The sequence below is a fragment of the Callospermophilus lateralis genome, chromosome 15 (assembly GCF_048772815.1).
Source record: "Callospermophilus lateralis isolate mCalLat2 chromosome 15, mCalLat2.hap1, whole genome shotgun sequence".
Lineage (NCBI taxonomy): Eukaryota > Metazoa > Chordata > Mammalia > Rodentia > Sciuridae > Callospermophilus > Callospermophilus lateralis.
Window position 1 is genome coordinate 52,174,856 of NC_135319.1, and position 17,476 is coordinate 52,192,331.

General features: G+C 32.2%; 1 pseudogene; it reads right to left on the reverse strand.

Annotated features, from left to right (window-relative positions):
* LOC143381054 (poly(A) polymerase type 3-like) overlaps positions 1-14,166 on the reverse strand; it is a 91,798-nt pseudogene extending 77,632 nt beyond the window's left edge.
* Positions 14,167-17,476: the final 3,310 nt, after the last annotated feature.

Consider the following 17,476-nt stretch of genomic DNA (forward strand, 5'->3'; position numbering starts at 1 on the left):
TGTGTGGACATTTTCTATATGTTTAAGATTTTAAGATGTAATTTTATACTTTTCTGAGAAAATTTTCTATCGTATTTTTTATTAAATATCTCAATTTTAAGAGTTTTTCAATATTAGGAATATTAGCACTTCGTAAGTATTTTATCCAAGTATGTCAATTCTTTTACTTAGTTCTTGGAGATTTTTATCTTGAATTCTAAAAAAAGTTTATGCATTTTAAATTGTTTCTTTAAAAACTGCCTTTGAACTTTGAATCACAGAAAACTTTTCCTCACATCAAATTTAAAGAGTGAACAATCCATGTTTACTCCTAATATTTGTAAAACTAGGTATGTTGTATCTATTTATTTTAATTTTTTAGTTTTAATTTGTTTTATATAACAGCAGAATGCATTAAAATTCATATTACACATATAGAGCACAATTTTTCATATCTCTGGTTGTATACAAAGTAGAGTCACACCATTCCTATCTTCATACATGTACTTAGGGTAATGATGTCCATCTCATTACACCATGTTTCCTACCCTCGTGCCCCCCTCCTTTCCCCTCCCTCCCCTTTGCCCTATCTAGATTTAATCTAATTCTCCCATCCCTCCCATCCCCATTTTTATTAAGCATCCTTAAGTCAGAGAAAACTTTCAGCATTTTGTTTTGTGGGATTGGCTAACTTCACTTAGCATCATATTCTCCAACTCCGTCCATTTACCTGCAAATGCCATGATTTTATTCTCTTTTAATGCTGAAGAGTATTCCATTTTGTATATATACCACAGTTTCTTTATACATTCATCTACTGAAGAGCATCAAGGTTGGTTCCACAGTTATCTATTGGGAATTGTGCTGCTATAAACTTTGATGTGGCTGTGTCCCTGTAGTATGCTATTTTTAAGTCCCTTGGGTATAGACTGAGGAGTGGGATAGCTGGGTCAAATGGTGGTCCCAGTCCCAGTTTTCCAAGATATCTCCATACTGCTTTCCATATTGGTTGCTCCAATTTGCAATCCCACCAACAATGTATGAGAGTACCTTTTCTTTACACCCTCGCCAAAACATTGTTGTTTGTATTCTTAATAACTGTCATTCTGAATTGAGAGAGATGGAATCTTAGAGTAGTTTTGATTGGCATTTATCTAATTGCTAGACATGTTGAACATTTTTTCATATATTTGTTCATTGATTTACTATCGTCTTCTGAAAATTGTCTGTTCAGTTCCTTGTTCCATTTATTGATTGGGTTATTTGGTTTTCTGGTGTTAATATTTTTGAGTTCTTTATATATCTTTGAGATTAGAGCTCTATCTGATGTGCATGTAGTAAAAATTTGCTCCCAAAATGCAGGCTTTCTATTCACCTCACTGATTGTTTCTCTTGCTGAGAAGAAGCATTTTAGTTTGATTTATTGATTCTTGATTTTCATTCTTGTGCTATATTACACTTATTAAGGAATCAGGGGCCTAATTCTATATGATGGAGATTTGGGCCTACTTTTACTTCTATTATGCACAAGGTCTCTGGTTTAATTCCTAGGACTTTGATCCATGTTGAGTTGAGTTTTGTGCATGGTGAGAAATAGGGACTTAATTTCATTTTGTTGCATATGGATTTTCAGTTTTCCCAGCACCATTTGTTGAAGAGGCTCTCTTTTCTACAATGTATGTTTTTGGTGCCTTTGTCAAATATAAGATAATTGTAGTTTTGTGGGTTCTCTGTGTCCTCTATTCTGTGCCATTGGTCTACAAGTCTCTTTTGGTGCCAATAACGTACTGTTTTTGTTACAATTTCTCTGTAGTGTAGACTAAGGTCTGGTATAGTGATGCCACTTGCTTCATTCTTCTTGCTAAGGATTGCTTTAGCTATTCTAGTCCTCTTATTTTCCCCAATGAATTTAATGACTGCTTTTTCTATTTCTATGAAGAATGTTATTGTGATTTTGATTGGAATTGCATTAAATCTGTATAGTACTTTTGGGAGTATACTCATTTTGACAATATTAATTCTGCCTATCCAATAACAAGGGAGATCTTTACATCTCCTAAGGTCTTCTTTAATTTCTTTCTTTAGCATTCTGTAGTTTTCATTGTAGAGATCTTTCACCTCTTTCATTGATTCTCAAGTATTTATTTTTTTATGCTATTTAAATGGGTAGTTTCCCTCATTTCCCTTTCACAGAATTTGTCACTGATACACAGAAATGCCTTTGATTATGGGTGCTGATTTCATATCCTGCTACTTTGCTGAATTTATTTATTAGTTCTAGAAAATTTCTGGTGAATTTTTTTGGATCTTGTAGGTGTTGAATCATATTGTTGGCAACTTGTGCTAATTTGAGTTCTTTTCCTATCCATATCACTATAATTTCTTTTTTTAAATGCTTTTATTTTTAAATACATGACAGTCAAATACATCACAATTCTTATTACACATATAGAACACAATTTTTTGTACCTCTGTGTTGTATATAAAGTATGTTCACACCAATTCATGTCTTTATACATGTACATTGGATAATGATGTCCATCACATTCCTCCACCATTGCTAACCCCATGCCCCCTCCTTTCCCCTCCCACCCCTAAGCCCTACCTAGAGTTTGTCAATTCCTCCCATGTTCCCTCTCCCTACCCAACTAAGAGTCAGTCACCTTATATCAGAGAAAACATTCTCCTTTTTTTTTTTGGGGGGGGGGGATTGGCAAACTTCACTTAGAATTATCTTCTCCACCGGCATCCATTTACCTGCAAATGCCATGATTTTATTTTCTTTTATTGCTGAGTAATATTCCATTGTCCATATCAGTATAATTTCTTTCATCTAATTGCTCTGGCTAGTGTTTCAAGAGCTATGTTAAATTGAAATGTTGAAAGAGGGCATCCCTGTCTTGTTCAAGTTTTTACAGAGGATGCTTTCAATTTTTCTCCATTTAGAATGATGTTGGCCTGGGGCTTAGCATAGATAGCTTTTAGGATATTGATATGTTTCTGTTATCCCTAGTTTTTATAGTGTTTTGAACATGAAGGGGTACTGTATTTTGTTAAATGATTTTTTATGCATCCATTGAGATGATCATATGGTTCTTATCTTTAAGTCTATTGATGTGATGAATTACATTTATTGATTTCTGTATGTTGAACCATACTTGCATCCCTGGGATGAACCCTACTTTTTTGTGGCACACTATCTTTTTGATATACTTTTGTATTTGATTTTCCAGAATTTTATGGAGAATTTTTGCATTGATGTTCATTAGATATATTGGTCTGAAATTTTTTTTCTTTGATGTGTCTTTGTCTAGTTTTGGAATCAGGGAATGAGTTTGAAAGTGCTCCCTCTTTTTCTATTTCACAAAATAATTTGAAGAATATTGGTATTATTTCTTCTTTAAAGTTCTTGTAGAACTCAGCTGTGTATTCATCCTGTCCTGGGCTTTTCTTAGTTGGTAGCTTCTGATGGTGTCTTCTATTTCATCATGTGAAATTGATCTGTTTAAATTGTACATATCATCCTGATTCAATTTGGGTAAATCATATGACTCTAGAAATCTGTCAATGCCTTTGATATTTTCTATTTTATTGAAATACAAATTTTCAAAATAATTTCTAATTATCTTCTGTATTTCTGTAGTGTCCATTGTGATATTTCTTTTTTCATCACTTATGTTAGAAATTTTAGTTCTCTCTGTCCTCTTTTTTTTTTTTAGCATGGATAATGGTCTTTCAATTTTATTTATTTTTTCAAAGAAGCAACTTTTTGTTTTGTCAATTTTTTAAATTGTTTCTTTTGTTGCAATTTCATTGATTTCAGCTTTGATTTTAATTTTTTCCTGTCTTGTACTGCTTTTGATGTTGATTTGTTCTTTTTCTAGGGCTTTGAGATGTAATGTTAAGTCATTTATTTGGTTGACTTTTTCTTCTTTTAAGGAATGAATTCCATATAATGAACTTTCCTCTTAGAATTGCTTTTATAGTGTCCCAGAGATTTTGCTATGTTGTATCTGTGTTCTCATTCAACTCTAAAAATTTGAGTCTCCTCCTTGATGTCTTCTGCAGCCCATTGTTCTTTCAGTAGCATATTATTTAGTCTCCAAGTGTTGGAGTAGCTTTTATTTTTTACTTTACCATTGGTTTCAAATTTCATTCCATTATGCTCTGATAGAAGGCAGGCTAGTATCCGTACTTTTTTATATTTGCTAAGAGTTGCTTTGTGACATAATATATGGTCTATTTTAGAGAAGGAGCCATGTGCTGCTGAGAAGAAAGTGTATTTGTTCATTGAAGGATGAATTATTCTCTATATGTCAGTTAAGTTATTAATTGTATTATTGAGTTCTATAGTTTCTTTGTTCAACTTTTGTTTGGAATATCTATCCAGTCATGAAAGAGGTATGTTAAAGTCATCCAGAATTATTGTTTTGTGGCCTATTTGACTCTTGAACTTGGGAAGAATTTGTTTAATGAACATAGATGCTCAATTGTTTGGGGAATATATATTTATAATTGTTATGTGTTGTTGGTGTATAGTTACCTTTAGCAGTATGTAGTGTCCTTCTTTATCCCTTTTGATTAACTTTAGCTTGAAGTCTACTTTATTTGATGTGAGGATGGAAACCCCTGCTTGCTTCTGCAGTCCATGTGAGTGGTATGATTTTTCTAACCTTTCACTTCAGTCTGTGGATGTCTTTTCCTATGAGATGAGTTTCTTACAGACAACATATTGTTCGGTCTTCTTTTTTAATCCAATCTGCCAGTCTATGTGTTTTGATGGTGAGTTTAGTCCATTAACATTCAGGGTTATTATTGAAACATGATTTGTTCCCAGCCATTTTTTTTCACTTTCGGTATTTAATGTGACTTGGTTTCTCCTTTGATTAATTTATCCTTTAGTGTAATACCTCCCTCTGATGATTTTCACTGTTGTTTTTCATTTTTCTTCATGGAATATTTTGCCAAGGATGTTCTCTAGTGCAGGTTTTCTAGTGGTAATTTTTTTTTAACTTTTGCTTATCGTGGAAGGTTTTTATTTCATCATCAAATTTAAATTAATCCAGCTTAATTTAGCTGGATATGAGATTCCTGATTGTTGTTCCAGGATCTCTTGACTTTGAGGATCTGTATTGAAAACTCTGCTGAGATACAAATTGGTCTCCATCTGTATGTGATCTGATTCCTCTCTCTTGCAGCCTTACGATTCTATCTTTATTCGATATGCTAGGCATTTTCATTATAATGTGCCTTGGTGTAGATCATTTATAATTTTGTACATTTGCTGTCCTATAAGCCTCTTGTATTTGATTTTCCTATTCTTTATATTTGGGAAATTTTCTGATATTATCTCATTGAAAATATTGTGCATTCCTTTGGTTTGAAACTCTATGCCTTCCTCTATTCCAATAATTCTTGATCTTTTAATGCTATCTCATAATTCTTGGATGTTCTGATCATGGTTTCTTACCATCTTCACTGTGTGGTAAACTTTATTTTCTAGATTATATACTTTGTCTTCATTATCTGATGTTCTGTCTTCCAAGTGATCTAATCTGTTGCTTTCTATTGAGTTTTTTTTTAATTTAACTTGACTTAGTTTCACCTTTTATTAGTTTATTTCCTTCATTTCAAGGATTTCTGATTTTTTCAGAATATCTCTTTCTTGAAGTAATATTTGGCTACCTGTATGTGTTCCCTTATCTCTTAATTGATGTCATCAATGGTTGGCTGTATTTGCTCACTTATCTCTTTGTTGGAGTGATCAATTTTTGCCTGTATTTGCTCATTTAGGTCACTCTTTAATTCAGATATCATTTTAATTATGAACCTTCTGAACTTCTTCCTTGACATTTCATCAACTGCATTGTCCATGCATTTTTATTGGTGCATTATAATGCTACATAGTGGTCAGATTTATTGTAATATTCATACATGGACACAGTATAATAATCAAATTTGGCCAATATCATTCCTCAATTCTCCTTTTCCTCCCAGCCTCCTTTCTCTTGGTCCCTTTCCTCTACTCTTCTGACCTCCTTTTGATTTTCATAAGATTCTCCCTAATCTTTCGTTTCCTTTTTCCTCTATAGTTTCCACACATGAGAGAAAACACAGGGACCTTGACTTTCTGAGTTTTGTTACGTTTATTACTTAACATAATCTTCTTAAGTTCCATCCATTTTCCTATACTGACATAAATTCATTCTTCCTTATGGCTGAATAAAACTCCACTTTGTATATATAGCACATTTTCTGTATCCATCAATCCACTGACTGACACCTAAGTTGATTCCACATTTGGCTATCGTGAATGTTGCTGCTATAAACATGAATATACATGAATCACTACAGTGTGTAGACTTGAATTCTTTTGGATAGATACCAAGGAGTAGTATAGCAGAGTCATATTCCACCAAAAAAGAAATCATATATAATTTGTGGTCTTCTGTAGCTGAATAGTATTTATTTAACATGTTTTTAAGTTTCATTCATTCATGTTATAAAATGTTCAGTATTTCATCCCTGATATGGCCACATATTTAATTGTATGAATGCACCATATTTTGTTTATGCATATTTTCAGTGATGGACATTTGGTTGGTTTCCACATTTTGGCACTTGTGAATTTTACTGCTATAATATTTATGTATAAATTTGTGTGCACATATATATTTTCAATTCTCTTGACCATATGTATAGTTTTTGGAAAACTTCCATTAGGATAGTTTGACCATTTTAAACTAGGCATTTCATGTTTTTATTATTGAGCTGTAAATGTTTTCTATTCTAGAAACAAATATTTTATTAGAAACATGATTCACAAATATTTTATCCCATTCTATGATTTGTCTTTTCATGCTCTTAATGGTGTCCTTTGAAGTACATTTTTAATTTTGCTGAAGTAGAGTTTATCAGTTGTTTTTGTTTTCTATGCATGACATGTTATATCTGAGAATCCTTTGCCAAATCCAAGGATTTACCTCATGCTCTCTTCTAAGATTTTATAGTTTTATATTTTATATTTAATCCATTGTAGTTAATTATTACATATGGCATGGTATGAGGTGGGGATTTAACTTCATTCTTTTGCATGTGAACAACTAATTGTCACAACAACCTTTTTTGAAAAGATGACCTTTTGTGGTCTTAATATATTTATATATATGGTTATATTTTATATAATATAAAATATTTATTATATATTTATGTGAATATATATAATGTGATTTTATATATGTGCATATTTTATATACACACTGTATGTGTGTATATGAATATTCCATTGTTTTTATTTTTCTGGGAAATTACAATTAAAATATCTTCTTTTCCTAGTTTCTTCAGTGTTTTTATTGTAAAAGCATTCTATTAATCTGAATCTTCTACTTTGTTTTCTTGTGATGAAGGTAAAGACTTGTAAATGTGATTGAGTTTTTAAACTAATCTTTTAATTTTCTGTTATCTATTTTATTAACAACCAGTCTAATCTTTATCAATTTCCTTCATTTTGATTCCTTTAGGATTAGTTCCCCCTTCTTTATCCACTACCTAATATAGAAGGTAAATTTATTGATCTCTTTGTTAACTAAGCATTTATAGCGATGAATCTTCCCCTAAACACTGCTTTTGCTGTATCCCATAAGTTTTGATATCATGTCTCAATTTTTATTAGTCTCAAGAATAATTCAAAGTTCCTGACTTTTTCTTTGACTTGTTGATTATTTAAGAGTGTTTTGTTTAATTTTCACATTTTTATAAACGTCTCAATTCATCTTCTATGAGATCTTAATTTTATGCCATTGTAGCTACAAAATATATGTTGCATTGTTTCCATATTTTTAAATAATTTTGCTGTTTTCTAAAAATTTTATTGTGTTTTTTATTGGAGAATTGCATCATCTGTTTACAAAATAGCTCTTGAAAAATATGATTACATATACTAAAAATCAAAGCCAACTCCAATCATGAGATGTACTACATACATCATGTGATGGCAACAGTTTGATTTCAGGTTATAAAAACCAGAATTAGAGAGCCATTACACGGAAAAGGTCCAGGTTTCCAGCCTGGAAAAACCTGGATGCTTACATGAAATGCTTTATAAACTAAAAATTTTCCCCCAGTGTGTAAACAAAATGACAAGATTAGGTCTGTGCTTGGCAATTTTAATATTGAAGGTATACAAAACACATGGACACCTTGTGCACTTCACTGGTTAGTTGAACATGTTTTCTTAGGTGGTAGGAAGAAGGTGATTGTGCAGAGCAAGGATGTGGAAAGTAGAAATAGTGTGCACTAGACATTAAAAAGTCATGGTAGAAAGAAAACCTCAATTAATGCATAGCCTAAAGGGGAAAGACTACAGTTCAATTTCTTCAGAAAATTAATTTAGATGGATAGTGGAAGAGTTTAAGTAATTACAGTTCAACATGAATGATACACATGTGACAGAATGGAGTACAATGGAGAATTTGTAAAATTTTCTCTCCTTTCCCTTCTCATCAGTGCCCATTCAGGGCTCCTACAAACTGGTGGTACGGAGAGAATCAGGTAGAAGAGCAGAGCACTCCTTCACTGTGGATGAATTTGTATGGATAATACACAATGGAAAGGAGGTCCAGGAATTTAGACTGAGGAGAAGTGAATATTAATGACAGAGGCAGTGAGTAGCTGGGAGGTAGAAGGGTAACTGAAAATGACCTGTGGCACAGAAGACTAGCAATGCTCATCATAAAAATTTGTTGGCTTTACTTTGTCCAGATTAAGAAATAGTAAGTTTATGACCATCTGACATCCTTCATACTTCATAAAGATGGATTTTCTGCCACTCAATTATAAAAAATTATAATTATAAGAAATTATAAGAAATTCATAATTTTTTGATGTAATAAAACAAAATAAATAACTGTGTAGAAAACTGATTGATTAGATGTTAATTGCTTGCTAGACATGTTCTTCAAAATATTTCTGTATGTTAAATTTACTGACAAATTTTGGTAAAACATTTAAAAATAAAAATCTTGAAGACAATGCTTTTTTGCCCACATTTAAAACTGAAAATCAATTTACTATAGACAGGAAGAGAAGTTCTGTGGAGTGTATGAATTCCTTTTATTTAAAGATCAAATGGTCATCCAAGATGGATGTCATGTTCCACAAGCATTATGTTTTAATCACCCTAAAGTTTTAACGTTGGAACCAAACTTTAGTGTTCTGTGCCATGTAGTAATAGGGTCATTGGTTTCACACCATGGCTTAAGAAAATTCTGTAATTTTGGTTTTTGTGAAATAAGTTCAATTTTGTGCATACAAGTTAATAGGAAATTAGGGGAACCTTTACAAGCTTTTAAAATTTGTTTTGAAGACAATATATTGAAGGTAAAAATATGGAGCTTCAATAAACTCAAAGAAATATATTTGCTGGCTAATCACTGATTAATACATGCTATAAAACAATACTATAAATAAAATCAATATGTCACTTCTTAATCATAACCCCATTAAAAACAAGCATTTTCTAATTATTTTTTCAATATCAAATGTATACCCTAGAGTTGACATTTCACTTTCATTTTTTAGAGTTACTGCTACCTCTTAGGAGCCAAACTAGATGTACTCTTGTCATTTCTCTGAAGTGTAATAGTATACCACTACACAAGAGTGTCCATTTTAATAATTAATGATAATGGAAATCCTTTAGGAAAAAAATCAAGCTCAAAATCTAAAAATAGTTATACTTTCTAATAAAAAACACATAAAATTGCAATTTATTGCATGTATTTCAGCAGTTTTCATGTCCACTTCAAACTTCATGCTGTTTATTGTTTACCTATAAATTGTGTCTGTGAAAGACTGAATATCATAGGTGAGATGAAAGTGAGACTTTTAGAATTTTCTATTTTTTTTAAACCCTAACCCAATTACTCACATAATGGGAAATTTATCCTTGTCAGGATTTTCTGTGGGTGCTGGAGATGACTGGGGATTCACATGAGCCAAGTGTAATAAATGCATTCTTCTCCAAACTTCAAACCAGGATTTAGATTTTTTTATTCAACCAAGCTCACCAATTCTAGGTATTTTTTTTCTGTTGGTGCATTTGCTAAAAATAAAGTATAATGCTTGTAATTTTGAAAGACATTTGGAGCTTCAAATAGTTTGGACTACTCTCTAACATATACAATTTCATCTGTGACAGAAAGGCATTTTTTAAAATTCTCAACTGTGATCCACCATGTTGAAATGGACACATTGCATGTGAAGCTTTGTTGTGAGTAGCTGGTGTAATTATAGACATAAGATGGTACCTATTACTGGGGTTTACCCTTGAGTCCCATACAGGCAAATTTAAGATTGCATTCTTCAGGCATTTTGAATAGCACTGGATTTAGACATTCCACTTTAGGAAATACCAGGAAAATGTTTTTGTGCAACAGTTGATGCTAGTACATTTAGATGAAGCTGGCAAGTTCTTGCTTCTAGTACAGCCCAGAAAATACCACCAAGGATATATATATATATATATATTGTTGCATTTGGCCCATAGTTTGATAGCTCTCAGAACTAACCTGAAGCTGTCAATATCTGGTACTAGAGTTAAATTTCATCAGTTACCTGCAACCATTAAGACTCCATATCCATAGTATATCTATAATTTTTAAGCAGACTGTCATCTCACAGGTCCATGTCTTCTGGAATTGTCTGCAGGGATAATCTTGTAAATAAAATATTAATCTCTATCCCATTGAAACAGAGTTTAATAACTGGTAGAAATGTTTCTTTCATAGCTCTTAAATCTTTGGCTTCTTCCAGTAATTTTAATTTATCATAGAATGGGGTGAAAATAAAACCACTCCAATTAAGATGTTTTGGTGCAACACACAATGTATCAATATCAGCATCTTTTGTATGTACTCCTAATCTGTAGGATACAAAGCTAAACGTTTTTTTCCTCCAACATTTTTATTTACAGATCACAGAAGATTAAAAATCAATAAACTCAGTTCACTTTTTCTTATTTCAAAATAACTTTATTTCACTGATCTCTCTTACTCTTTCACCAGCTTCTTTAATTTACCCCAAAATTGAAATTCTGTGCTGCAGCCCTTTCTTGTCTTAAAAAACCTCAAGGTAGTTTCTGTGTAAGAATGCAGTCAGTCTCCTTGGGGGCTTCTAAACTGATAGAAGTAATATCATAGTACTTCTGTGGCCGCTGTTTGTTGTCATCTTACCCAGTTACCCCGCACCCCTGCTGGACCCTGCTTAAAGCCTGGGCTACCATCCTGGGTATAATTTATTGAGGCTGAAGAGTCAGCTTTGGGTCCAACCCATTCCTGCCTTTGCTCAGGGATGTTAGCGTTTCTCCTCTTCCCTCTCCGTCTGAACCCAGTGCCTGAGCAATACCACAGCAACATTCTAGCTATATTTTAATTCATTGAAGTTTGTTTTATGTGTTAGTAAATGTTCCATCACAGAGAATGTGCACTGATTGATAGTAGATAGCCCTCTACTTTGAAACTCTTCTGTTTTTTTTTTTTTAACTCATTATTGAAACTGACATATCAAAGCCTCAACCTCATGACTTGTCTATTTCTCCCTTAATTTCTGTTAGAATGTTCTATGGATTTGGGGTTTGTGTTATTGAGTTCATATGTGTTTATAGTTGTTTTATCTTCCTATTAGATTGAATATTTTAAAAAATAAATATCATTGTGAAAGATGTTAGGTATACAGCAAATAAAAAAGTTACTATAGTGAAGCAAATGAACATACCCATCATTTCACATAGCTACCTTTCTGATGTTGCTTATTAGTTTTTAAGAACTAAAATTTACCAATGTAGCATGAATCCTGTATACTCTCCAATTTAATTAGCTTTATCAATGTTTTTGCTTTCATGTGGATTCAAATGATCCTCTGTTGTCACTTGTTTTCAGCCTTAAAAAATCCCTTCACTTTTTTTTTTTTTTTTTTTTTTTTAGTAAGTCAGGCCTACTAGAATTCTCTCAATTTAATTCTGGGAAAATCTTCATTGTCTCTTTATTGTGAACAATAGCTTTGTTTGACACGGAGTTCTTGATTATACTTTTCTTTTTGAGCACTTAAATATGCTGTACTGTTACTTTTGGCATGCACTGTTTCTATGGAGAAGTTAGATATTAATCTTATTGGGATTTCCTTGTAAATGAAACATGACTTTTCTCTTGTTTTCAAGATTTTCTCCTTATCTTTAATTTTCATTGTTATTTTTATTGGTTTCACTTCGGCATGTCTATGGGTCTCTTTGAAGTTTATCAAGATTCCTATATTTAATTATATTATATACCATGTACACAAATTTGTTATTTCTCAATAAATTTGAGAGATTTTCAGTTATTTCTTTCAATATTTTTTGTGCTTTCTCTCTACTCCCCTGGTATTCTCATTATGTGTATGCTGGTGTGTTTGATGGTATCTACATCCCCCATGTTCCTCTCAGGTTGTCTTCATTTTCTTTATTTTTCCCTGTATCTTCAGTTTGCATAATATGTTTTAATCTATATTCAAGAATTCTAATTCTTCATTTTCTAGTTCATCTACTCTTCAGTCACTCTGGTATTTATTTTTCTTTATTCATTACATTTTTTCCTATCTATTGTATTCTCCATTCAACATGACATTATAGTGATACTTTACTTCTTTAATCAATCTTTCCTTTTGTTCTGTAAATACAATTTAACAGCTCTTTTGAAATGTTTTCCTGTTAAAAACCAACATCTGTTCTTCAAGGCAATTTCTGTTGCCTACTCCGGTGCATGGACCATGTTTGTTCAAATGTGCATGCCTCATTGTGGGTGTTTGAACATTATAAACACTGTATCATAGCATCTCTGGATATTCCTCTCAAACAGGGCTTGTTGTTGTTATGTGATCTTTAAGTTTTTAGAGACTGGCTGGATTATTTTAATGAAAGTATTTCCTTCCCCAGTGCTGTGTCTCTAATGTTGTTCCTTAAGGAGGTATATCTTTAGTTTACTTAGGGTTGTGTGTTCATTAAATCCATGAATTTCCTTCCAATTTTCTACATCATAAGCTCCAACTTTTTGCCAGTTTTTTTTTTTAGCATTATAATGTTCTACACTTTCTGTCAAATGAAATCTCTTCTTTAAGTTAGTTCTTAAAGAACTATCTGTCTTACAGCCTGCTTCTTTCTCCCTGAGGAAAAGTCACTGACCAGGGTTCTCGCCTAGGGAGTAGGTATGAGGACAATGGCACCTTTCTCTTGGAGTGGCACTCCATTCTAATAACTTAGTGGTAGGGTGTTCTTGGCTAGATTCTCTTGGCATGGAACTGTAGGAAGGCCTTTGTGGTTCCAGTATTTTCAGTGGGCCAATATCAAGAAAGAGTAGACATGGAAGTAGACTGGGCCAAAGTAACCTACCAATTATTGACCACACATTCCTAGGAGTTAACCTAAGAAAAGGGTCAAGGTGAGAAACGCTTAAGAACAACTCATCGAAGTAAGGAAATCCTCTGGTCAGGCATGGTGGCACATGCCTGTAATCCCATCAATTTTAAAGACTGAGGTAAGTTTAAAGGATCATAAGTTTAAAGCCAGCCTCAGCAACATAGTAAAGGCCTAAACAACTTAGCAAGACACTGTTTTGAAATGAAACATTAAAAATGGCTGTGGATGTGCCTCAGTTAAGCACCTCTGGGATCAATTTCTGATGCCAAAAGAAGAAAAAAAAAGACCTATGTACATATATAAATATACCACAGTGTATCTCACCATCATGTACATTCATAAGAAATTGATTTTTTTTAAATGGGTCAATGGCAGAAAGATCAATAGAGGGATGGGAGCAGTAGATTGGGAGAAGGATAGAGAAGGAGAGGTACTTCTGTCTGAGTTAGAACAAGATATATTCCATGCTTGTATAATTATGTCAAGATGGATTACTGTCATCTTAAACCAAAAAGAACCTAAAAATGGAAGAATAAAATAAAGTCCTCTGATTGAGACCCATGAGTAGAAAGTGTTCAGTGTTCTATGTCATACCAATCTGAAGTTGATTTTCTGTCTTACTGAACAAGGATAGGGATGGGAAGGAGAGGTCTTGGTTCAAATGCCACAAACTCACTTTCTTCCAAATTTTCTAAATCTTCATGATTAGATGTTTCTTTGCTATTTGCCCAAAGGGCCATTTTCAGAGGCTTCTGTTTACTTTAAGATAATTTTTATCAGTTTTAGTAGGGAGTAGTCAGTAGAGCTCTTCACCCTGTCGTGCAGGAAATTGATCTGTAGTCATTTATTTTTGATAGTGTTTTTATATCCTGCAATCTTACACACTGCTTTTATCACTTAAACTTTCTTATGGTTTATTTAGGATTTTCAGGGTAATATAGTTTGCTTTATTCATTGTTTATCATTATTATGTATCCAATTTTTCTTGTCTAATTGCATTGACTATTACCATTGGTAAAATGTTGAAGAGTGGCAGACAGTAGATGTCTTTGCATTGTTTCTGATCATTATATAAGTAACTGCAGTGTTTGTGCATTAAGTAAGATACTGGGTTAATGATGAATATATAGCAAATTTTATCATTCCATCAGATTTTAAAAGCATACAGTTTCCCACTGAATTTACAAAATATTAAAGACGATGGTGATTTGATGACATTAACAATGATTTAGTGATTTAATGATTTTTTAATTTATTCTATTGTGCTCAAAAATATTTTCTATGTGATGTAACTGTATTGATGTTTATTGGCATATGTTTGATAGACTTTATGTTACCTCTTTTCATCATGCACTTGAGAAGAATGTATTTTCTGTTTTTGTTATGAAAAGTGTTTTGCAAATATTGGTTGATATTTTTGTTAAAGTATTCTATGTTCTAATTTATTTATTTATTTATTTTGTCTAGGAGGTATTTAGAATGTTGGCAGTATTTATACTTTATTGTATAATATTGAAATTTTCTATTTCTCCTTTTCATTTACTAGTGTTTTCCTAATGTATACTTTGTATTTATATTCATAGAGTTTTAAGGTTGTTTTGTTTTGTGACAGTGAAAGGATTATGATTTATTTAAATAAGAAGAAAAACAACAGTCAGGGAACCAAAGAGTAGGTTATCCAAGATTTAGGATTTTTATGACCACTCCTTAAGTGAATTTTTTATTATTTAAAAAATGACTAATATTTTACTGGCAATATTTTGGCTCTGAAATTTACTTTGTCTTATATGAATGTAGCCAGTCCATCAATCTTTTATTTTTTGTTGGCATAGTATACTTTTAGCATTCATTTACATGGTGCCTCCATATTATTATATAAATAACATATATAGCAAGCTGATATTTGCCTTTTAAATTAGGTGTTTGGGCCATTGATCTTTAGTGTGGTTATTGATTTAGTTTTAATTAAACACACCACATTATTACTTTTGTTTTACTTTTCTGATCTATCATTGCTTCCCTTTAATTTTTTTCTGCCACATTCTATCATCTCTGTTTTTACCACGTGTATTCATTGTATTATCACCATTCTCTGCCACCACCCTAGATACAATTTTCAACATCTTTCTCCTGTAGTCTTTCTTATCCTCTTAACATGAAACTCTTATATATAAGAACTTTTGCCCTGTGCACAACCATACATCTCATCACATCACTCATTCAGCAAAATCATTATATGGCCTTCTATCACAATCATATTGGAAGTCATTATTTACTTTAAAAAGCCATACATGATCTTGTCCCTGACTATCTCTGCAACCTCATTTTCCATAAATATTCTTATTTGTTCCACTTCAACCATACTTTCATCTTTCTCATCTACAAAAATGTAAATCCTTTATTTCAAGTTTTTACATCCATAATTCCTTCTGCCTTTCCCCAGATGTTTTTCTTGCTTACTCTCTTATTTTGTTTATATATTTTCTCAGATGTCTTTTCTTCAGGAAATCTTTCCCTGATTATGCTTTCCAAGCTACTTTGCCCCAATTTATATTCCATCTTCCATTTAGTTTAGAAAAACAATATTTATCTCAAACTGACCTCAAATTATGTAGTTATTTATTATCTCTTTCCCCTACTAGAAAGTTAGTAAGGGGTATAGATTTCATCTGTTTTATTTATTTTAACATTCCCTAGAACTATAGGAGTATATAGCAAAAACTTATCATTCAAAATGTGTTCATTAAATGAATAAATAAGTGAATGTAGACTTTTACTACATAACTGGCAAGATAGCTGCTTGCAGGTAAAATAGGTCAAATAGGTCTAAGTCAACAACCTTAATGTGATCATCATGTCTGTTTTTTAACATGCCAAGGCTGTGGTAGTGCATTTTTTCCATCAGCTATCCATCCCATGAACTCATTATTTCTAAGTTGTGATTGATAAATCCTGTATTAGTTTTCCTCTTCCTACCCTAAAGGATTGATCATATATATTGAGCTAAAAGAATAGAGACATTCATACTGATTATTCATTCTCTCTCTCTCTCTCTCTCTCTCTCTCTCTCTCTCTCACACACACACACACACACACTATCTACCCTCTGTATTTCCTATCTCTTTAGTGATTTATCTCCTTATGCATTTTATTGAATATAGATTTATGCTAGAATAGTATTTTTACCCAAAATCAATGAATATATATTATTTTTATTTATTTTCACTCTTAAGATGGAACCCATCAGAAAACTTTTCTCAGATATTCAATTGCAGGGATGTTTTCTGTACATTTCAATTACTTAGTCACTTATCCAGCAGCCAGGTAACTGAGCAGTCTCAGCAGGTGAACCACATCTCAGAATATTTACTTATTTTGCTTAGGGAATCCTCTACAGGAAATACAAGATTTTGATATCTCATTTTCTGTTTATTCTGGCTATTTGTCATCACCCCATGTGAAGCTTGGATATATTATAGATCCTTCCTATAATCAGTTGAATTTCTGCATAATATATCTCTCATTAATGTTGAGCCGCCAAGGGCAGTTGACAGTATAATTAGATGATACAGAGAGGAAAACTTAAGTGAAATGTACCACATTTGTGAGACCTCTTTTTCCTTTCATAGCTTTCATAGGAGAGACAATTGTAATATAGTATTTAAGACATGGATTTGGTAGTCAGATTGTCCAGTTTTATCATTTATAACCTCTGTGAACTTGGTCAGTCTAGGTAAGCTCTCTGCATCTTCCTCATTTGCAGAAAGGAATGTAAAAGTACTAGTATTTATATATACTATACAAGGAGAAAGTCATGGAAGAACAATAAACCACCCCTCTTTTTAGCCTTATACTTTGAGATGGTGCCTCATACCAGCTATTATTCTAGTGTTTTGTAAATAAAATAATTTAATCTTCTAACCAATCATATGGGGTAGATATAAATTAAACATTTGAACAAATTATTTAACATTTTCTACATATTATATAATATTGAAAAAGAACCAAATGTTAGTCCTAATATAATAATTATTTGTGCCTCAGATTTAT